General features: G+C 42.7%; 1 protein-coding gene across 1 annotated transcript in view; it reads right to left on the reverse strand.

Annotated features, from left to right (window-relative positions):
• The window catches only part of SMIM3 (small integral membrane protein 3), a 79,303-nt gene that overhangs the window by 54,717 nt on the left and 553 nt on the right, over positions 1-24,033 (reverse strand). The gene's annotated exons all lie outside the window — the stretch shown is intronic.

The raw sequence follows: 24,033 nt of genomic DNA on the forward strand, positions 1-24,033 counted from the left end.
ACAAGTGACACTAGACTTCTTTTTATTCTTTTCTCAACCTAAATCAAGTGAAATTTACACACAGTACTGGATGAGTCAGAGGAGTAATTATGGCCATCAAATGGTTTAGTATAAAAATTTAGTGTCCTTTCACATGGGGCAGACTCTGTCTTTGATCCACTTGCTCAGGAGGAGATCTGTCCATGGATTCCCGTTGAGCGGGCGGATGACAGGTCCATGTCCGCTCCGCTTATTCAGAGCGGACACAGCCTGCTCTCCTCTATGGGCGGTCGAATGTAAACAGACCACCTGTCTATTTACACCTGCCACTCCATAAAGGAGAATGGAGGTCCTGATCTGATACGCCTGAAAAACAGACAGGCGGACCGATCGGAACGTTTGTGTTAAAGGGCCTCGGAACGTTAGTGTTAAAGGGCCCTTACAGAGACAACTGTGTCCGCTCAGCTCTCTCAGCAGCTTATCCTAAGTGCCCTGTGAATCCTTTGTCATGTTTTAAAATATTATTTGCAAAACAAAATGTGTGTGTGTGTGTGTGTGTATATATATATATATATATATATATATATATATATATATATACAATATCTCACAAAAGTGAGTACACCCCTCACATTTTTGTATATATTTTATTATATCTATTCATGTGACAACACTGAAGAAATTACACTTTGCTACAATGTAAAGTAGTGAGTGCACAGCTTGTATAACAGTGTAACTTTGCTGTCCCCTCAAAATAACTCAACACACAGCTATTAATGTCTAAACCACTTGCAACAAAAGTGAGTACACCCCTAAGTGAAAATGTCCAAATTGGGGTCAAAGTGTCAATATTTTATGTGGCCACCATTATTTTCCAGCACTGCCTTAACCCTCTTGGGCATGGAGTTCACCAGAGCTTCACAGGTTGCCACTGGAGTCCTCTTCCACAGAGCTGGTTGATGTTAGAGACCTTGCGCTCATCCACCTTCCATTTGAGGATGCCCTACAGATGCTCAATAGGGTTTAGGTTCAGAGACATGCTTGGCCAGTCCATCACCTTCACCCTCAGCTTCTTTAGCAAGGCAATGGTTATAATGGAGGTGTGTTTGGGGTCGTTATCATGTTGGGATACTGCCCTGTAACCTGATCTCCATAGGAAGGGGATCATGCTCTGATCATTGTGTCACAGTACATGTTGGCATTCATGGTTCCTTCAATGAACTGTAGCTCCCCAGTGCCGGCAACACTCATGCAGCCCCAGACCATGACACTCCCACCACCATGCTTGAATATAGGCAAGACACACTTATCTTTGTACTCCTCACCTGGTTGCCGCCACACATGCTTGACACCATCTGAACCAAAAAAGTTTATCTTGGTGTCATCAGAGAACAGGACATGGTTCCAGTAATCCATGTCCTTAGTCTACTTGTCTTCGTCAAACTGTTTGCAGGCTTTCTTGTGCATTATCTTTGGAAGAGGCTTTCTTCTGGGACGACAGACATGCAGACCAATTTGATGCAGTGTGTGGTGTATGGTCTGAGCACTGACAGGCTGACCCCCCCCCCCCAACCTCACCCCTTCAACCTCTGCAGCAATGCTGGCAGCACTCATATGTCTATTTCCCACAGACAACCGCTGGATATGATGCTGAGCATGTGCACTCAACTTCTTTGGTTGACCATGGCGAGGCCTGTTCTGAGTGGAACCTGTCCTGTTAAACCGCTGTATGGTCTTGGCCACAGTGCTGCTTCTCAGTTTCGGAGTCTTGGCAATCTTCTTAAAGCATGAGCCATCTTTATGTAAAGCAGAAATTTTTCAGATCCTCTGGGAGAGATCTTTGCCATGAGGTGCCATGTTGAACTTCCAGTGACCAGTATGAGAGAGTGAGAGCGATAACATCAAATTTAACACACCTGATCCCCATTCACACCTGGGACCTTGTAACACTAACGAGTCACATGACACTGGAGAGGGAAAATGCCTAATTGGACCCAATTTGGACATTTTCACCTAGGGGTGTACTTTTGTTGCCAGTGGTTTAGACATTAATGGCTGTGTGTTGAGTTATTTTGAGGGGACAGTAAATTTACACTGTTATACAAGCTGTACACTCACTACTTTACATTGTAACAAAGTGTCATTTCTTCAGTGTCACATGAATAAATATATAGGGGTGTACTCACTTTTGTGAGATACTGTATATATATATATATATAGATATATATATATAGATAGATAGATATATATATAGATAGATATATATATCTATCTATATATCTATCTATCTATATATATATCTATCTATATATAGATATATATATACCATGGGGACAATTTGCCCAATTTCAGAGAAAATAAGGGTCTGTCATTTTTAATTTTCATCATAGGTGTATTTTAAATGATAGAGACCGAATATCAACTAAAAATCCAGGAAAAGCATATGATACAAATGTTATAAATTGAGTTCAGTGAGAAAAATAAGTATCTGATCCCCTACCAACCCATAATAATTCTGTCACCCACAGATTTGCTATAGTATGTGCTCAAGTGGAGATTAGTCCTGTCAAGTTAAGAAGGTGCTTCTAATGACAATTTATTATGTGTATAAAAGACACCTGTCCACAGAAACTAGTTCTTCCATTCAAACCCCGCCATCATGGGCAAGATCAAAGAGCGGTCAAAGAGCATCAGGGACAACATTACAGTCCAGCACAAGGCTGGAATGGCTACAAGACCATCAGCAAGAAGCTTGGTGAGAAGGAGACAACTGTTGGAGCGATTAGTCGCAAATTGAAGAAATACAAAATAACCATCAATCACCCTTGGTCTGGAGCTCCATGCAAGATTTCACCTCATGTGGTAAGGATGATCATGAGAAAAGTGAGGGATCAGCCCAGAACTACACGGGAGGAGCTTGTTGGAACCACAGTCACCAAACAAACCATTGGTAACACAACACGCAACTATAGATTGAAATCCTGCAGTGCCCGCAAGGTCCCAATCCTCAAGAAGGCACATGTACAGGCCCTTCTAAAGTTTGCCAATGAACATCTAAATGATTCAAAGAAGAATTGGGAGAAAGTGCTGTGTTCAAATGAGACCAAAATTGAGTTCTTTGGCATTTACTTGACTTGCCGTGTTTGGAGGAAGAAAAATGCTGACTATGACCCTAAGAACACCACCTCTACAGTCAAGCAGGTGGAGGTGGAAACATTATGCTTTGTGGCTGTTTCTCTGCTAAAGGTGCAGGCCGACTTTGTCGCATTGATGGGCCAATGGACAGGGCCATGTATTGTAAAATATTGGATGAGGACCTTCTTCCCCAAGCCAGAACACTGAAGATGGGTCGTGGATGGGTCTTCCAGCATGACAATGACCAAAAACATGCTGCCAAGGCAACAAAGGAGTGGCTCAATAAGAAGCACATTAAGGTCAGGGAGTGGCCTAGCCAGTCCCCAGCCCTTAATCCTTTAGAAAATGTAAGAAGAGAGCTGAAACTTCAAGTTGCCAAGTGACAGCCAAGAAATCTTAAGGATTTAGAGAAGATCTGTAAAGAACAGTGGACCAAAATCCCTCCTAATATGTGTGCAAACCTGGTAACCAACTACAAGAAACATCTTACCTCTGTACCAGGGTTTCTCCACCAAGTACTAAGTCATGTTTTGCTTGGGGATCAAATATATATATATATATATATATATATATATACATATACATATATATAAATAGTTTGTGTAAGCAATACCATACAATACCATACACTCTACACGAAAAACGTATTCTACGCCAGTGGCTCAGAAAGTATTAAAGTCAGGGATTACCATAACAGCAGAAAACTGGCATTTTCGGCGGACTTACGATGGACTTTCCTAATGAACGGACTTACCTACACACGATCACACCAAAGTCTGACGGATTTGTACGTGATGACTAAAATAAGGAAGTTGATAGCCAGTAGCCAATAGCTGCCCTAGTGTCGGTTTTAGTCCGTCGGACTAGCATACAGACGAGCGGATTTTTTGACCGGACTCGAGTCCATTGGAAAGATTTGAAAAAAGTTTTATTTCTAGGTCCGTCGGACTTTTGGGAAAAAAAAGTCCGCTGTAGCCCACACACGATCCGCCAGACCAAGTCTGCTGGAAAGTCCACTCGTGTGTACGCGGCATTAGTGAAAATGTCCAAATTGGGCCCAATAAGCTGTTTTCCCTCCCTGGTGTCATGTGACTTGTTAGTGTTACAAGGTCTGAGGTGTGAATGGGGAGCAGGTGTGTTAAGTGTGGTGTTATCACGCTCACTCTCTCATACTGGTCATTGGAAGTTCAACATGGCACCTCATGGCAAAAAAACTCTCAGATAGTGTCAAGCGTGTGTGGTGGCAACCAGGTGAGGAGTACAAAAACAAGTGTGTCTTGCCTACAGTCAAGCATGGTTTGGGGCTGCATGAGTGCTACTGGCACTGGGAGCTACAGTTCATTGAAGGAATCATGAATGCCAACATGTACTGTGACATACTGAAGCAGAGCATGATCCCCTCCCTTCAGAAACTGGGCTGCAGGGCAGTATTCCAACATGATAACGACTCCAAACACACCTCCAAGACGACCACTGCCTTGCTAAGGAAGCTGAGGGTAAAGGTGATAGACTGGCCAAGCATGTCTCCAGACCTAAACTCTATTGAGCATCTGTGGGGCATGCTCAAATGGAAGGTGGAGGAGCGCAAGGTCTCTAACATCCACCAGCTCTGTGATGTCATCATGGAGGAGTGGAAGAGGACTCCAGTGGCAACCTGTGAAGCTCTGGTGAACTCCATGCCCAAGAGGGTTAAAGGAATGCTGGAAAATAATGGTGGCCACACAAAATATTGACACTTTAGGCCCAATTTGGACATTTTCACTTAGGGGTGTACTCACTTTTGTTGCCAGCGCTTTAGACATTAATAGCTGTGTGTTGAGTTATTTTGAGGGGACAGCAAAGTTACACTGTTATACAAGTTATGCACTCACTACTTTATATTGTAGCAAAGTGTAATTTCTTCAATGTTGTCACATGAAAAGAGATAATAAAATATTTACAAAAATGTGAGGGTGTACTCACTTTTGTAAGATACTGTATGCATATCTTAATAAAGGTTCTTGTGCTTTTAAATATTTAAACTATTTCCTCAGGTCTGTTTGATTTATGAATTGCTACTGGAATGACAAATTTGCTTTAGGAAGCAGGCACATCTCTAAACAGTCTTGTGTAGCCTCCGGGGCGCACGTATCGCCAGCTGAGTTCCTGTTTTGTAAACTTCTCTCTGCGGACTGCGGTGTCCCTATGAAGCCTCCTCCTTCTCTCAGCTCTGAGTGTGTCATAGCCTTCCCAAAGGTCAGCAGTTGGTCAGGTGAGTGGTGAACTATGCAAACAGAGTAAAACTGAACTCTGATGAATAAAGTACAAATCTCCTTCTATAATGTTAAAACCCAAATCAGATGTGTAGGCAAATGGGCGGTTCCCATAGACCACGGTACTTGTGTTGCGTCACTGCCCTACTTTTTGGACATTATGGACCATTGGACATTCACAGAATGCAGTCTGCAGCCATACGTTCTGTGAATGGCCAAGGGAAGAGAGGGACAGAGGCAAGAGATCAGCACTGCAGGCCAGCGTACAGACTGAGGTGTGCTATCTGGCAGAAAGACAAGAATTGATTTATAAGTACCATGAAAAAATCAGATGATGTATTACATCTGAAGAGAGGTAACATTCATTTACACATCAAAAATGTGCAAAATCTCTGTGGTTGGAGTTGGGCTTTAACCCTCAGTAATCTCAAAAACAGTGTTTTTACAGTTTTTCTATCTGACCCCTTTTAGGACTCATGCGCACCAGGTGCACTGAGCTCATTAATTAACACAGGCCAGGGTTGCCAACCTCCCGTAACTTTTGTTTACTGTCAGAACATAAAATACTTACTGACAGAGCACTTTTTTTACTGGCAGCCTAAAAAAATATGACAGAACTCCTATTAGAAACTAAAACAATAAGTATTTAACCACCCCCTGTTCTCGCTATAGCCAAAAGACAGCTACAGCGCGGACCAAATTTCCATGGACATCCTCCCATGCTCGAGCGGCCTGCACGCCCCCTGCAGGGTGCACGAGGCGCGCTCTGTGATCAGCAAGTCTATTGCCGCGTACACACGATCGGACATTCCGACAACAAGATTCTGGATTTATTTCCGATGGATGTTGGCTCAAACTTGTCTTGCATACACACGGTCGCACAAATGTTGTTGGAAATTCCGAATGTCAAGTCAGTGACAAGTACGACGAGCCGAGAAAAATGAAGTTCAATAGCCAGTGTGGCTCTTCTGCTTGATTCCGAGCAGGCGTGGAATTTTGTGTGTCGGAATTGTGTACACACGATCGGCATTTTCGACAACGTATTTTGTTGTCGGAAAATTTGAGAATCAGATCTCAAATTTTTGTTGTCGGAAATTCCAACAACAAATGTCCGATGAAACATAAAAACAAAAAAATATACTGCGCTACCACTAAATATTAAACCCCCCCAAAAGCAGCAGTTAAACAGTGAGATGTGCACCAAAAAATCAAACAGAAAAAACAGAAAAAAGTAATAACCGCGCTAAATAATGATGAAATACGTGAAGTGATCTTGAAAACTTCCGTTAGAAAATGCATATGTGTGTGAAAAGCATTAAAAAATAATAAATAAAAAATGAATGAAAAAAATGCATAAGTCCATACATATATCTATGAAACAAAAGTTACTGTCCATATGTAATGGATGGAAATCATATGTAAAGTGATTATCCAAAGTAAGTCCAAAGGAGACCCTTGAGTAAACACAACCAAACTCAGTGGTAAGGATGAAAAGAGACACCGCATACAGTGATCTGCCACCACACGACGCCATTTGTGGTGAAACGTACGTCGGGAGGTTGACGCTCTGTCGTCGCCATCTGAGAGTGGACGGGTGCTCGCTATGCCGGCCGGCTGTTTGCTGTATTTTAATCTATTCATGTGAGTTTTCTTTCATTAAACCATTTATGCCAGTATTACACTATGGCCAGTTTCTTTTTATCTACATGCCTGTGAGACGTTTATTTGAGGTCCTTGCCATATCCTTTGAGCCATGTTGTAAGGAGTCTAAGCACGCCAGCTGGATTTCCTATACCAGGACGGAATACAGGCTGTTTTTTCTTGCCTTGCGGTAAGCGCAATATTTGTATGGTGGCGGATCACTGAGTGTGGTGTCTCTCTCATTTTCATCGCTGAGTTTGGATGTGTTCACTCAAGGGTTTCTCTTTTGCCGTCTTATCAGTGCCTATCAGTGCCGTCTTATCAGTGCCTGTCAATGTCGCCTGAATCTGTGCCTATCAGTGCAGCTCATCAGTGCCCATCAGTGCAGCCTCATCAGCGAATATCAATGAAGGAGAAAAATGACCTGTTTGCAAAATTTTATAACAAACTATGAAACTTTTTTTTTTTTTTAATTTCTGTCTTTTTTTGTTTGTTTAGCAAAAAATAAAAACCCAAGTGGTGATTAAATACCACCAAAAGAAAGCTCCATTTGGGTGAAAAAATTATAAAAATTTCATTTAAGTACAGTGTAGCATGACCACGCAATTGTCATTCAAAGCCTACCCCTATTGGGTTCAAACTGTAGGCATGGGTAGGCCACCAATTGCGTTAATTAGATGAATACAGAAAATTGTAAGGAAAACATAAAAATATATATATATATAATTAAATTTACTGAACAAAACTTGCTGCATAGATTAATAAAGTGGGTCCAGGATGATATACTACATCTGAGGTATGTATATATATGACTTCAGTGTACTTCCAACTTGTCACTAGATTATATATTACACTGTTTTAAGTAATTGGATGCTTTGGGATGGAAGATCCAAGCACTCCATTTCTTTCTAAATGTAATGGTGGAATAGTTTTTATAAGCCAGCATTAATTCATATTGGGCCTGTGTATTGATTCTGGCTATAACTGTCGATAAATTGGGTGCATTACTGGATTTCCAGAGGCTGGATATAGTGAGTCTTGCTGCTATTAGTGTGTGAATACGTAAAAAACATTTTTTAATGCAGCAGCGCCCCGGAGCCCCACTGATACTTATGCCGCGTACACACGGTCGGACTTTACGGCAGACTTTGCCCGGCGGACTTTTCGACAGACTTTATGACGGACTTTCTGAATAAATGGACTTGCCTACACACAATCCACCAAAGTCCGTCAAATTCGTACGTGATGACGTACAACCGGACTAAAACAAGGAAGTTCATAGCCAGTAGCCAATAGCTGCCCTAGCGTGGCTTTTTGTCCGTCGAACTAGCATACAGACGAGCGGACTTTTCGACCAGACTCGAGTTCGACGGATAGATTTAAAACATGTTTCAAATCTAAGTCCGTCCAACTTTTGAGCAAACAAAGTCCGCTGGAGCCCACACACGATCGAATTGTCCGACGAAATCCCATCTGCCGGGCAAAGTCTGCCGTAAAGTCCGACCGTGTGTACGTGGCATTACCTGAGCCCCAAAATTTGCGCAACAGGAACAAGCACACCAGCCCCGGCCTGTGTCTCGTGTCCTGATTGGATAGATTGATAGTAGCGCAGCCATTGGCTCCCGCTGCTGTCAATCAAATCCAATGACGCGGGCGCCGGGGGGGGCAGGGCCGAGTCCGGCATTCGTGTCTATGGACGCAAATGCTGGACTCGGGAGCACTCCTGCAAGGTAACCCCCGTGGGAGAGCGCTTCTCCTAGTGGGGAGGAGCCGCCAGAGCCACTGAGGGACCCCAGAAGACGAGGTTTTGCCACTCTGTGCAAAATGAGCTGCACAGTGGAGGTAAGTATGATATGTTTGTTATTTTAAAAAAAAAAACCCTTACAATCACTTTAAGGTTGGTAACAAAGTAAATAACAGCATATACTCTTTTTCAAAAGCTCCTCCTAGTATTGGGACATTCTCTCCGGTGTGGTTGGTTCACACTACTGCATCGCCATGGTTTGTGGGCAGTGTGTGCTGAAAAAAGTATTACGTGTGGTTCTTTCTTCCAGTGCAGAATAGGTCACCACATGCTGGCCAACAGAACTCTGTGAAATGACAGTGTCACATTTCAATAAAGTTTGTTTAAAGTTAGTTTACAGTTCATTTAAAAAAAAATAAGTGACCCATGTGAGGCACCTGTATCGGAACATGAACAATGCGCTGGTCCAGCTGGACTACATCGCGCCACGTGAACGAGCCCTGATACTGCAAGACGTGAGACTTGGTAACATAAGTTACCTATTTCTAATAAAGTAAACAGCAATGTAGAAAGGGCAATATCCAAATCAGCAGTCCAACCTCTTCAATCAGTCCTTGGTATCAGTAAGCCATAGTTATAAGATTTCCAGCCAGCCATTATTCTGGAATCCAGCCAATGTCGCCTTCCCATAAAATAAATATCCTATCTAACAAGCTGTCCTGTGAAAACAAAATTGTAGGACCTACACTGGTATATTTTTCTTTTATTCATATGCAGAATGCACAAAAGAAACCTAATAGATTCCTACATCAAAAGTGCAGATGGACTAATCTTCTACTACGGCTATTGTATTCTAACCAGCCATTGCCATTGGATTCAGGGGCTGTTCAGGTAACAATTTTCCAACAGGCTCCTTCAACAAAAGTCAACTGAACGAACATTAGCTTAATCCAATAATTGCAGCCTGACTTTTCTCAACAACAAACAAATGTAAAATTAATTTAGATATACTAAAAATGACTAAAATAACTCTAGCGAAATTAATGACAGACTTCCAGGAAAATATGAAACACATGAACATTCTATTTAAGAAATGAATAAGCTCGTAAATACTTAAATTGTTCGCAAAAGATAATCACTTTCTCATGCAGATGACTGTTATTCTAGTAAAATACGTAGTCGTGAATAATGGGTCATATACCGGCATAATGTGCCTAGATGAATTGTAAAACAGAGCTAAAGGCTGACATGGAGAAGCCACACTTTTTTTTTGTTAAAAATAACAAACATGTAATACTTACCTGCTCTGTGAAGTCGTTTTGCACAGAGCAGCCTAGATCTTCCTCTTCTCAGATCTCTCTATACTGCTCCTGGCCCCTCCCTCCTGCTGAGTGCCCCCACAGCAAGCAGCCTGCTATGGGGGCATCGGAGCTGAGCCACAGCTCCCTGTGTCCATTCAGACATGGAGCCTCAGCCCCGTCCTGCCCCCTCTCTCTCCTTATTGGCTGACCCTATGAGGGTCAAGGGGCCTTTATTCAGCAGGATGACCAGTCTCAAAAGAAATAGGGCAAACTATATAGTGTAGTATGCTTCACTCCACATGTACATTACACTACAGTAATATAATGTGCTCACATTAAAATAGTGTGTTAACACATCCCCATAGTCCACTCATGTGCTCCTTTATATACACTCATACCCTCCAACTTCTCAAATGAGCCTTCCATACATCCCTGTTGAGTATTTTTCTTAAATTGCTGTGTCCTTCCTGGAAAGTCCTTCTCACTCTCTTCTGCAGTTTATCAGTGCCCATCAGTGCAGTTTATCAATGCCTATCAGTCCTGCCTCATCAGTGCAGCTTAGCAGTGCCCATAAGTGCAGCCTCATCAGTGCCGCCTCAGTGCCCATCAGTGCAGTTTATCAGTGCCTATCAGTGCTGCCTCATCAGTGCAGTTTAGCAGTGCCCATAAGTGCAGCCTCATTAGTGCCGCCTCAGTGCCCATCAGTGCAGTTTATCAATGCCCATCAGTGCTGCCTCATCAGTGCAGCCTATCAGTGCCAATCAGTGCTGTCTTATCAGTGCCCATAAGTGCTGCCTCAGTGCCCATCAGTGCAGTTTATCAGTGCTGCATCATCAGTGCAGCTTATCAGTGCCCATAAGTGCAGCCTCATCAGTGCCCAAAAGTGCTGTCTTATCAGTGCCCATAAGTGCCTTCTAAGTGCAGTTTATGAGTGCCCATCAGTGCTACCTCATCAGTGCAGCTTATCAATGCCCATTAGTGCTGTCTTATAAGTGCCACCTCAGTGCCCATCAGTGCTGTCTTATCAGTTTCCATAAGTGTCGCCTCAGTGCAGTTTATCAGTGCTCATCAGTGCTGCCTAATCAGTGCAGCTTATCAGTCCCCATAAGTGCAGTTTATCAGTGCCCATCAGTGCTGTCTTATCAGTGCCCATCAGTGCCGCCTCAGTGCCCATTAGTGCAGTTTATCAGTGTCCATCAGTGCTGCCCTATCAGTGCAGCTTACCAGTGCCCATAAGTGCAGCCTCATCAGTGCCACCTCAGTGCCCATCTGTGCAATTTATCAGTGCCCATTAGTGCTGCCTCATCAGTGCAGATTATCAGTGCCGCCTCAGTGCCCATCAGTGTTGTCTTATCAGTGCTCATAAGTGCTGCCTCAGTGCCCATCAGTGCAGTTTATCTGTGCCCATCAGTGCTGCCTCATCAGTGCAGCTTATCAGTGCCCATAAGTGCAGCCTCATCAGTGCCACCTCAGTGCAGTTTATCAGTGCCCATCAGTGCTGCCTTATCAGTGCAGCTTATCAATGCCCATCAGTGCTGTCTTATTAGTGAAGAATGTCCATAAGTGTAGTTTATCAGTGCTCACCAGTGCTGTCTTATCAGTGCCCATAAGTGCCACCTCAGTGCCCATCAGTGCTGTCTTATCAGTGCCCATAAGTGTCGCCTTAGTGCAGTTTATTAGTGCCCATAAGTGCTGCCTCCTAAGTGCAGATTATCAGTGCCCATAAGTGCAGTTTATCAGTGCCCATCAGTGCTGTCTTATCAGTGCCCATAAGTGCCACCTCAGTGTAGTTTATCAGTGCCCATCAGTGCTGCCTCATCAGTGCAGATTATCAGTGCCCATCAGTGCTGTCTTATCAGTGCACATCAGTGCTGTCTTATCAGTGCCTATAAGTGCCACTTCAGTGCCCATCAGTGCAGCCTATTTGTGCCAGTCTGTGCAGCAAGGATTGTTAGGAGAGCCGCCCATTGACACAGAGCGGCGATCTCTCGGTGTGGCAGATCTTGTATGTGAAATGCTGGTCTCTCCTGGACCAGCATTGTGATACACAGCACACTGGCCCATTGCCAGTCCAGGAGGCGGGACTTCACAGGGCTGGAGTTTCACATACACGATCTGTCACACTGGGAGATTGCCGCTCTGTGTCATTGGGCGGCTGTCCCACCAATCCCGTGCAGCATGACAGGTGGGTGGGGTGGGTGGTTGTTGGGCGGGCAGCCAGCAGTGGGGGGGGGGTGTTGGGGGCGGTGCTGGCAGGGAGCGGAGGAGGAGGCCACCACCTCTATGGGCGGTAAAGACCGGGGTCTATGAGACCCCCTTCGCCCACTACAGCAGGCGGGGATGGAAGTACATCCCTGTTTGCTGTATATAGGACTACAAGTGGGAAGTGAAAAGACTGGTGGCTGAGAATACAGGAGGAATAGCAGCCACCGGTCTTACAAACAGGAAACCCCAGGGCAGTAACGGTATTTCTGTAAAAACAGCAGGCTACTACAGAGGAACTACAGAGCTCAGAAGAAGATGGATGATGAAGGTAGGAGATCAGCAACAAGAAAATAGAAAAAGTTTTTGCCCAGAGTTTTGCTTTAAGGATGTAAGTTACGCGTTTCTGCTGCATCCATGTCAGGATTCAAAATTATAGGGCATTATGTCTCAAAGTTCTTTTACAAAGTTCTTTTCCCCCAGCCTCCAGTTGGATTCACACTTTCAAGGCATGCCCAATGCTAGTTGGTAGCCCATAGCTTTGTAGATTATTGGCTGCCCAGTGCCCACCATAGGTCCTCAGCTAGGACCTCTCTGCTCCTTGTGCTTTGGGACACCATCTTTCTTTTGTTTAGAGCAGTCAAAACATTAAACAGTCATGTGATTCCTGGAGGCTATAAGACCTTTACCATAGAAGTGCTACATTGGGACAAACGTTGCTGGTCCAGAGTATAAACATTTGAAAGCTATTGTTTGTGTACGTATACTTTTGTTTCTAGGCACTAACCACATATGATCTGTTTAGTCTTTGAACAAGTACCCTGCAGTGCATGGCCTCTGGAATGCTTGGATTCCATTAAATATCACTTGGAGTCTGTCAGGCTTTGCAGGGGTCATCCCTGCTGTACAGCTCAATGAAGAGCCTTGAGTCTATGCAGATGAAAAAAAAATGCAGTAAAATTTAAAATTACAATTAAAAAATAAATGGACTTTGCTGCATTAAGGGGCAATATTTTGAGGTTCAGTTTGCAACACTTAACCATCTCTATTGAAATGAATACTGTGACAACAGGGTCTTCGTAAAATCTTGGTTTTGACTGCAATAGATTGTTAAGATGGACAGAACAATTCTATCCCAATTTTGATGGCCCAGTAAAAACCACTAGCAGGATTTGAAGCAGTATTAAATCCAAAAGCAAGCATTTTTTATATATTGCAAATTACTAATTCTTAGATGTGATTGCTGCCTTCATTTTTTTCCCTTTACTTTCAACCAGTAATCTAGCCAGTAAGGCTTGTTTTTCAAAAGAATAAGCTGTCCTGCAGATTCAGCAGTTAGAAGGTTGAGATTTAACATTGACAGGGGTGCTTACAATGATCAGCTTTTATTTATTTATTTATGTAAAACCTTTAAAAAAAGGAACAAACCTGTTGTGTAACTGCTTAAAAGGAGTGATCTGGAGTTTGGCATCAGTTTGTTTAGTGTATCTAAATCTGAGAGTACATCTAATACTCCCCTCCCCAGACTGACAAATGCTGTTGTCCTAAGATGCCCCCTGAGCTCCTTCATGCAGATTTGGGGTACTCTAATACAGGCATACCCCACTTTTAAGTACACAATGGGGTTTATTTACTAAAGCTGGAAAGTACAAAATCAGGCTCACTTCTGCATAGAAACCAATGAGCTTCCAGGTTTTATTACGGTACCAAAGCTTAACCGCTTGGCATCCGCGCTATAGCCGAATGACGGCTACAGCGCGGACCTACATTCCCGGGAGGACGTCATATGACGTCCTCCCCTGTGCACGCTCCCTGCGCGCGCCCTGCAGGGCGCGCGCCGGGCGCGTTGTGATCACCGAGTCACTGAGACTCGGCTGATCAACGATCTGTGTAAGGGGCCGGTCCCTTACCATGTGATCAGCTGTCAGCCAATGACAGCTGATCACATGATGTAAACAAAAGATCGGTAATCATTTTTTTTTTTTTTACTCACGCTGACAGCGCGAGTAGAAAAAAAAGCCGATCACCGGATCGGATGTGAGGGACATCGGTCCCCAAGTGGAAGAGGCACATCTGCCTCATCAGTGCCCAATAAAAGTGCCACCTAATAGTGCCCACAGTGCCACCTAATAGTGCCCACAGTGCCACCTAATAGTGCCCACAGTGCCACCTAACAGTGCCCACAGTGCCACCTAACAGTGCCCACAAGTACCACCTATCAGTGCCCACAAGTACCACCTATCAATGCCCACCTGTAGTGCCAATCAGTGCCACCTGCCAGTGCTGCCCATCACTGCCACCCATCAGTGCCCATCACTGCCACCCATCAGTGCCCATCACTGCCGCCTATCAGTGCCCATCACTGCCGCCTCATCAGCGTACATCAATGAAGGAGAAAAATTACCCGTTTAAAATTTTTTAAAACAAAATATAAAAAAATAAACTTTTTTTTTTTTAAAAAATCAGTTTTTTACATTTTTTTAATAAAAAGTAAAAACCGCAGAGGTGATCAAATACCACCAAAAGAAAGCTCTATTTGTGGTGAAAAAATGATAAAAATTTCATTTGGGTACAGTGTTGTATGACCACGCAATTGTCATTCAAAGTGCGTCAGCGCCGAAAGCTGAAAATTGGTCTGGATAGGAGGGGGGTTTAAGTGCCCAGTAAGCAAGTGGTTAATTGAACAAGCTGGAGTTAGAAGCTCATTGGTTTCTATGCAGATGTGAGCCTGATTTTGCACTTTCCAGCTTCAGTAAATAAACCCCATTGTGTACTTAAAAGTGGGGTATGCCTGTACAGAAGGTGTGTTATTGGCCAGATCACCAGGTGAAAACAGAGGGAAAAAAGACTTTAAAGTGGGAGTAAACTCCCGTCTCTGACTTTTATTATAGGTAAGCCTGTAATAAGGCTTACCTATAGGCATGCGCCGCTTAGGAGATATGTACTGTACATGCAGCCGGTGACCTCTCCGGCACATGGGCTTTGAAGGAAAGGCCACCAGGGTCATTTCTTTAGAGTTCTGTGCCGTAAATGACATCATCGCGGCTCTAGCCAGTCACACAGTCGGAGACCGCGAACCCGGAAGGAAGACCAGGTGCAGATGGGAGCGTCTGCAGCAGTGACAGCGTGGTGCTGGAAGGCTTCGTTTTCAGGTAAGTTTAACATAATGTGCTAGTATGCGATGCATACTAGCACATTATGACATTACCTTTCAGGGTACAAAAAAAAAAAACACCCAGCAGTTTACTACCACTTTTAAAAAAAGGAAACCGAATGCAGCCACCACATTATTATTATTATTATTATTATTCAGGATTTACATAGCGTCAACAGTTTGCGCAGCACTTTACAACATGAGGGCAGACAGTACCATTACAATACAAATCAACACAGGACGGATCAGAGGGCCTGCTCATTAGAGCTTACAATCTAGAAGGGAACCTTACAATCTGCAACGTATTACATTTTTGGTTTTGGGTTAAATACCACTTTATGCTATGTAGGGGTACCCCTAGGATGTGATAAGTGCTTCTGACATTAGAAACGCCAATTATCACTCACAGTGATTGTAAAATCTCTGTGCAATCTAACCAACTCCTGTCATTAATGAAAAAAGGGAACCACACAAGGTAATTAAACCTTATCAGTTCATTAAAGCTGGCCATGCGCCAGTAGAATTTCATTTGAAAGTTTTTGTTTTAAGAACATTCATTCGATTTTCTAAAAGTTGGATCACAGCAATGTTTGGAGCAGGGTGAAACACTTTTCTCGAATGAGAGAATTTCTAGTAGTGCATGTTGTTTTCATTTTGTAAAGTCCATTCCTTCTAAAAATCGAATATTAAATAGAAACACAATTTTGAAGTACTTTTGAGCAACATTCGTTAAGTCATCTAATATACTAAGAATTTTTAAACACATATTCTAGCTTTTCAAAAATCTACTAGTGAATTGCCAGATTTACAATAACGGTAAAAAGGCTCTTTTATACTTTAGATGTGATTTCCCAAAAGTAAAAACTGGACCTAGAGGGCAGGGAGAGTTGTGCTCTATTGATTTCAATAGTACAGTACACACCCCGAGGCTATATGTGTGTGTGGACTTTCCTGAAAATCCTGCAAGCCGCAGTATTAGCAAGCTCGCCTAGTCTATTAATGAATGGTCATTTTTCCAAATTGCAGGTACAATGTTTACAAAAATTTTAATTGCCCATCAATGCCGAATGGGAATTTATAAGCTGCACTGATGAGGCAGAACTGATGGGCATTGATAAACTGCACTGAGGCGGCACTTATGGGCACTGATAAGACAGCACTGATGGGCACTGAGGCGGCACTAATGAGGCTGCACTTATGGGCACTGATAAGCTGCACCGATGAGGCCATACTGATGGACACAGATAAACTGCACTGATGGGCACTGAGGCAGCACTGATGGGCACTGAGGTGGCACTAATGGGCACTGATAAGGCAGAACTGATGGGCACTGAGGTGGCACTGATGGGCACTGAGGCGGCACTGATAATCTGCACTGATGAGGCAGCACTAATGGGCACTGATAAACTGCACAGATGGGCATTGAGGCAGCACTGATGAGGCTGCACTTATGGGCACTGATAAACTGCACAGATGGGCATTGAGGCAGCACTGATGAGGCTGCACTTATGGGCACTGAAAAGTAACAAAAATCCATCTAAAATAAAGGATACAAAAGCAAACTGCTGTGTATATATCACAAAATGCATGACACATGCTTTTAAGCACAGAGGGATCAAAGTGTCCCAAAAAATACATTGCAAATATACAAAGGAGGTCAAATGGTGTATATACAGACCTTTTTGCGTTTGTTATATATACTTATTGTTTTTAGGTTTTACGGCTTTCAAACTTATCCAGTTGATGATATCCCTCCACAGAGATCTCAGCTAGTGGTGGCAAGACAATGGAATTCTCACTAACTTTATCAATCAGTCAGATCAACAGCCAAACTCGCAAAACAAGATCAGAATTAGGTCACTGTCTTTTTTGTATATTGGTAGCTTGAAATGTATAAAAGAAAAAAGGACAAAAGACTTAAAACAGAACTAAAGTTCACTTTACTTATCTTAAGCCAGCCATAGACGGGTCAAATCTAGGCTGGTTCAGCAGGAACCAACCAAGATTCGAACCATGTAAGTGCAGGCTGAATGTACCCAAGTTAATTGATCCATCAACTTGGGTACAACCAGCCTGTCAGATTTTACATGCGATTATTGCTAGCCGCTGCTATAGCCGCTAGTCATAATCAATGTGTTCTCCCACAAGAGCTCCGAGGGAGGGATTCCTTGCAGGAAAGAAAATCACTCTGTCTATGGCAAGCCTTAATTCCAACGGTCCGACACCCGTGAGGTCCCTCGTTGGTGCTGGCATCTTCTCCCCAGAGGGAGTTCAGTCATCTCAGCACACAGGCACAGCACCAGAATGGATACTGAGCTGTGCATGCACAGACAGTCTACACTCTAAGGAAGACTGTGAGCAGGCAGGTAGGTTTATTTTATTGCCATTGCATGCCTCTTCTGTAATAAACAACCTGTCTGCTTGCAATTTTTTTAGACTTTTAGACTTTTTAGACTTTAGTTCTGCCTTAAAGGGTAACTCCAATTTTGTGGGGATAAAAATAGCAAATGAAGAAAAAATAGTATAGCATATACAATTGCAACTTAAGTCATATTGTAATTAAATGTTATTAAAAATACCTTTCCTTTCCAATCTGCAGCTCTGTAATTTTCTGAAAATGCAATGCAATATGGCTACCTGAAAGTGTTCTGTACACAGAATGTGTACAGAACGCCCCCCAGAAACATAATTTCCTGCTTGTGTGATTGGCTCACCAATTTTCCCAGAAGTCTGCCTAAGATACAAGTCAGATTTCAGGCATCCCCTGCAACAAAAATTTAATTTCTGGTGAGATACTCCAAACGGGAACATGTCTAAAGGGATGCAGGCCCTGCAGATTTCCTCCTTAGTGCCCCGCAGGTGCACAGCTGATTGATAATTATGAAACCACTTCCATTAGTCCCACTCAGCACAGGGGCACAGAGGAACAGTGATTTCTTAAGAATAACAAAAGGTAGGAATCTGCAACAAAGTTTGTTAAAAGCCTTGTAATGTACATGGGATCGATGGGAGCTTGTTGTCGGAAATTCTGACCGTGTGTAGGCTCCATCTGACATTTTCCATCGGAATTTCCATCACACAAAATTTGAGATCTGGATCTCAAATTTTCCAACAACAAAATCCGTGGTCGTAAATTCTGATCGTGTGTACACAATTCGGACGCACATAGTTCCATGCATGCTTGGAATCAAGCAGAAGAGCCGCACTGGCTATTGAACTTAATTTTTCTTGGCTCATCGTACGTGTTGTACGTCACCGTGTTCTTGACGTTTGGAATTTCCGACAAAATTTGTGTGACTGTGTGTATGCAAGACAAGTTTGAGCCAACATCCGTCGGAAAAAATTCATGGATTTTGTTGTCGGAATGTCCGATCGTGTGTACAGGGCATTACACTTTCCGACAATCCAAAACTGAAATAAGAAAATGTTGGCTTTCGACATATAATAAATTAGGTGTAAAGAACAAGTTACGCTTGATATAATCTTATGTGTAACTAAGAGGAAAAACTTGTTTTAACAACACTATGTGATTAATGGATTAACAGTGAGCAGGACTGGGGATAAATAGGAAACAGTCCATTCATGTCAGATGTCATTATTTGCAGTTTATATAACACAACCATCCTGCACCACTTAAAGGAAACATTACAGGAAAGAAATGTGGGCACTGGTATGGCTTATTTTAAAGAGTATGCAAAGTTAAACCTATATATATATGTGTGTGTAAGTATATATATATATATATATATATATATATATATATATATATAAAACTTTTTTTTTTTTTAGATAGAGCAACGTCTTAAAGTGGATGTAAACCCGAAATTTTTTTTTTTATATATCATACTGTAGAAGAGTATAAGATTTCCTATCATTTGAGCCCAGTCTTGCCACAAAGAGTTAATCCAGCTCTGAGCAATCCTCTTTTATTGTTCAGTGAGAAAAATCTTGACAAACTGAGAAAAACTTTGTCAAATCCTCCCCCTTGCTGTGAGTGACAGGTGATTTACATATCTCGTGCACTAGCCTAAGACACAGGCATTATTTTTTAATTCCCTCCCCCACTCCTTTCTTCAGCAGCTCTGTAAGGATTGGCTGTTTCACACCTCAGGATGTTTTGGCATGCTGAAGTCATGTGGTTACTTTCCTATCTTTTCACTGGATGTTAGAGATCATAGCAGAAGTTTAGTGTAAGAAATACACAGGAGAAAATGCATATTGCCAAGGGAAGTGTAGAGGTGGGCGGGGAGTCTACTGACATCACGACTCCACCCACTGAGCTCCAGATAACAGACCCACCCACAGAATATGCAGTTTTTCGGCTCTCATAACAGACAGAGGGGAGACATTTGACAGGTAAAGATACATGCAGGTGGCATGTATATCCTTATAGATAACCCCTATAGCAGTAGTTTAGAAAGGATGACATTGGGTGTACATCCACTTTAATGTCCCTGCCAGGTATTTATTGCTGTCTGTGTGCCACCGGTGGCACATTTTCCTTCACTTCCTGTCCAAGTAGCACAACTAGAAATATGAAGAAATCTCTCCCCTTGTGACTTGCTATAAGGTTACAATGTATAGTCTGATTGGAGAAGAGAAGACTGGGAAAATGCTTCCTATTACCTGCAAAATGATGCCTAGGCAAAGCACTTGATTGGAGCTCAAGAATTCCTTTTTAAGGATCAATGGTACAGCTTTTTTGAAAATCTGCAGTATATATTCAGGAATTTATTATTGTAAACTTGTTAAAGGAGAAGTCCAGCCTGAGCTGGTTTGGCTGTACTTCTCCTATGGGTCACAGGAGTGCAATTCGTTTTGTACTCCTGTGACCTGTTTTCAGCAGAGAGCGGACTGACCTCACAGGAATCCCGGCACCACGTAAAGTCTAGATCCGCCAGGTGCCTGGACTGATGCCGGTCTCAGCGAGTCACTGAGACACTGAGACGGCCACTCTCCACCCCTTCACAGCTCAGCGCTCCAGTGAGCGTGGAGGAGCAGAGAGAAGAGACGCTGATTGACAGTCAGCAGCTCTCCGTTCAGGGATCTGTGAGAACCGAGCCATCTGTGATATTCAATCACTCGGTTCTCAGTGTAGAGGCGGCGGAGGGACAGATGCAGCATTGGACCGATGCTGCATCCACCTAGGTAAGTATAAATGGGCCAAAAAAAAAAAAAAAACACACTTCTCTTTTAAGGTACACTTAAAAAAAAATCAAGTCTGCAATGGCAATTCCTGTATTATTTTCCCTGTAAAAATCTAACTATCCATGGGTGCTGTGTGCAATGAGGATCCAGCATCCAGGCTGCAGCTAGTATACTGTCTATTGCTTACCATGGGGAAGAGAAGGTGCTGGTGTGTGCAATGCAGCTTGTCAGCCACAGGCACTGCAGTCAGTTTATGTTAAAGCCATGCAGTGCTAAGAAATGTTTTGCAGTCTGAATGCAAAGATTTTCCACTAAGCACTGGTGAACACTTGGAACCTGCCTGGAATGTGATTGGTCTGGAAGTACCAATTTTGATGCTCAATGATTCTCTTAAAGTGATACTAAAGGATCGTTTTTTATTTTTTTTAAATAACAAACATGTCATACTTACCTCGACTGTGCAGCTCGTTTTGCACAGAGTGGCCCCGAACATCCATTTCTGGGGTCCCTCAGCGGCTCTTTCGGCTCCTCCCCGCATTAGATAAACCCCTTGGAGGAGCGCTCTCCCAAGGGGGTTACCTTGCGGGCGCGCCCCCGAGTCCAGCATTCGGCGTCCATAGAGGCCGAATGCAGGACTTGGCCCCGCCCCCCTGGCTCCCGCATCATTGGATTTGATTGACAGCAGTAGGAGCCAATGGCTGCGCTGCTATCAATCTATTCAATCAAGAGCCAGGAACCCATGGAGAGAGGGACGGTGGGGACGCACCAACGGAAATTCAGGGCTCAGGTAAGTAAAACGGGGGGGCTAGGGGGCTGGTGACTGCAAGGTGTTTTTTCACCTTAATGCATAGGATGCACTAAGGTGAAAAAACACAAGCCTTTACAACCCCTTTAACCACATGACTACCAGCCTGTAATACCCCTTCATTACCAGGCAATTTTTCAGTTTGCAGTGCTGTGATAGTTTGACTGACAATTGCTGTGATAGTTTGACTGTCATTCAATCCTAAAACATTTAATCAAATATCATTTAGCTTTCTTTAGGTGGTGTTTAATAACCAATTGGCTTTTTTTTTTCCATTTTTACTAAAGACCAAACATACACAGTGGGAGAAAAAAGGTGAAGGAATTAATGTACAGATCACATACAGTGGTAGGATGGAGATGAATGGGGTTAATATGCAGATCACACAAAGAGACAGGGTGGAGATGAGGTGTACAGGAGAGCAAAGGGGGTGAAAGGGTTAAACAAAACAATCCCACAATCACTTAAAATCCCCCACCATAAATCTGCTGCTTGCTATGATCTCTTCATTTACTTAAAGTGTTTGTAACCTTAATAAATAATGTTACTGCCAGTCCCTCTCTGGTATCCAGCCATAATGCACAGTGTAAGTATTTTTTCAAAACAGAGCCTCTAAATACCTTTTTTTCAGAGATCTTCACGTGACTCTCCGCCACTCTCCTACTATGATCCAGAGCTACAGCGGGAGGGGCCGAGATCTCCCTCTAACCTCAGCCGGGAGGCCATGTGATCGCTGTGCTGGCTGCTCAGCCCCTTCCACTGTAGCCCTGGATCGGAGGTGTGAGAGTCATGTGACCGGCCTGAAAATATCTAAAAAAAAAAAAGGTATTTAGAGGTATTGTTTAAAAAAAAAAATTAAACTGTGCATTATGGCTGGATACAAGAGGGACTGGCAATGACATTTTGAAAGTTTAATTTTCTACCTTTCTACCTATAGCAGCAGGGGGGGGTGGAGAGACAGACACAGATACACGGAGCAGACAGGCAAGGAGGGGGGAAAGAGGAGAACAATGGGATGATGGAGGCATGCAAACTGACCACGGTAATCAGGGTTCAGCAGCCATGATTATCATGGTCAGTACGGAGAGGGGGACACAGGAAGTGGTTGGATCAGCCAGCTATTTTACAGTTTAGAAAGGGGCAGATTAGACAGCACAAGCACAATCTGCTATAAGGGAACAAGAGCTTTTTTTTTTAGGGTTACAAATAGTTTAATCTTTATTCGTAGTGCCTACTTTCTCCCCTTTCTCCATTGTGGGAGGAGGAGGGGGAGGGCTCTCAAATGTAACACTAGAAGATTTACATTTGTGATTGCTGTGATTGATAATCACAGCAATCACAAGGTACAGAGCTACTCCGATCAACTCTGCACACTGTATATGTGATCTAAGTAATTCAATGACAGCTCAGATCAGGTGCACTGGCCCTCCTTATAAACAGCAATTCAAAAATATGCATCCACCACTCCACCATTTTAATACATATGGTGCTAGTGAACTAGTTAAAAATCGACAATAACTGAATCCCCAGATGTTATTACTGTTAGTTACTGTTATACTTATTTTTATTGCTGACTTAGAATAGGATAAGGTCCATGCACCCATAAACTGGGAGGGTGCACTTCCTGTAGGATGAGATAAGGAGATGTGGGACAGGGTGATCAGTCACTTACCATTTACAACCAACAAATATTCACACAAATATTTATCAACTATTCAAGGACCCCGTCATTGCATACACATGGTCGGTTTAAATTAAATTAGGGACACAAGCTTTGGATACAATGTAAAGCATAAAATCTTTTTAAAATGCTACAATAAACATTTAAAAAAAGTAACATAACTACTTTATTTTTAATCATTGATCTAGAACAGCCTCTCCCCAGTCTATTTGACTATCTTTGGTCTATATGACAGTACATTTTGACCTACACAAGTTTACTGCATTCACCATGTGTGCTTTTATTGTATGTTTCTCTTGGATGTGTCCTGCCTGCATTGCGGGATTTTACTTGAATTTGCCATCAAAGATTCACTGCTGAAATGTTAACCTACTTTTTAAACATTTTAATAAAAACAATGAAACAGAAAAAAATTATATTATAAAACAGTACTAAGAGGATGCTTTTTCAATCTAACAATATGCATACTATAAAAAATATGAAAAGCCTATGCTAAAAAAAAAAGCTAAGGTTGATGTCAGACTGGCAAATTTGCACTGGTGACCTTGCCACCGATAATTTTTTTTCGACATCAACAGAAACAGGATGGCTAAAAAGGCTTCCTTTTTTGTCCTTATAGAATCACTCCCACTGTAGCTGACGCAGCAAGATGTAGTTCCCATGGCTAGCGATTAAGATTCAGCAACAGTCAGGTAAGCAACACTGCAACATCTCGTTGCGTCTGGCTGCAGAAGGGGTGATTTCATAGGGACAGACAGGCAGCCTCTTTAGCAAATTAGCTGCTGGCAATTTGTCCTTAGTGGCAGAATCACCTGACATTAGCCCAAGGTTTCCTCATCGAAATAAATATAATACGTAAAAATAATATATACAACAATATGTAATGTATAAAAATAAAATACAAATATGTAAAAATAAGTAAATAAATGCTCAATTATTGCAGACTATGTTTATGAGAGTATCAGAACAATAGTAAACATATCTATTGTAT

The sequence above is a fragment of the Aquarana catesbeiana genome, linkage group LG03 (assembly GCF_042186555.1).
Source record: "Aquarana catesbeiana isolate 2022-GZ linkage group LG03, ASM4218655v1, whole genome shotgun sequence".
NCBI classification, from domain to species: domain Eukaryota; kingdom Metazoa; phylum Chordata; class Amphibia; order Anura; family Ranidae; genus Aquarana; species Aquarana catesbeiana.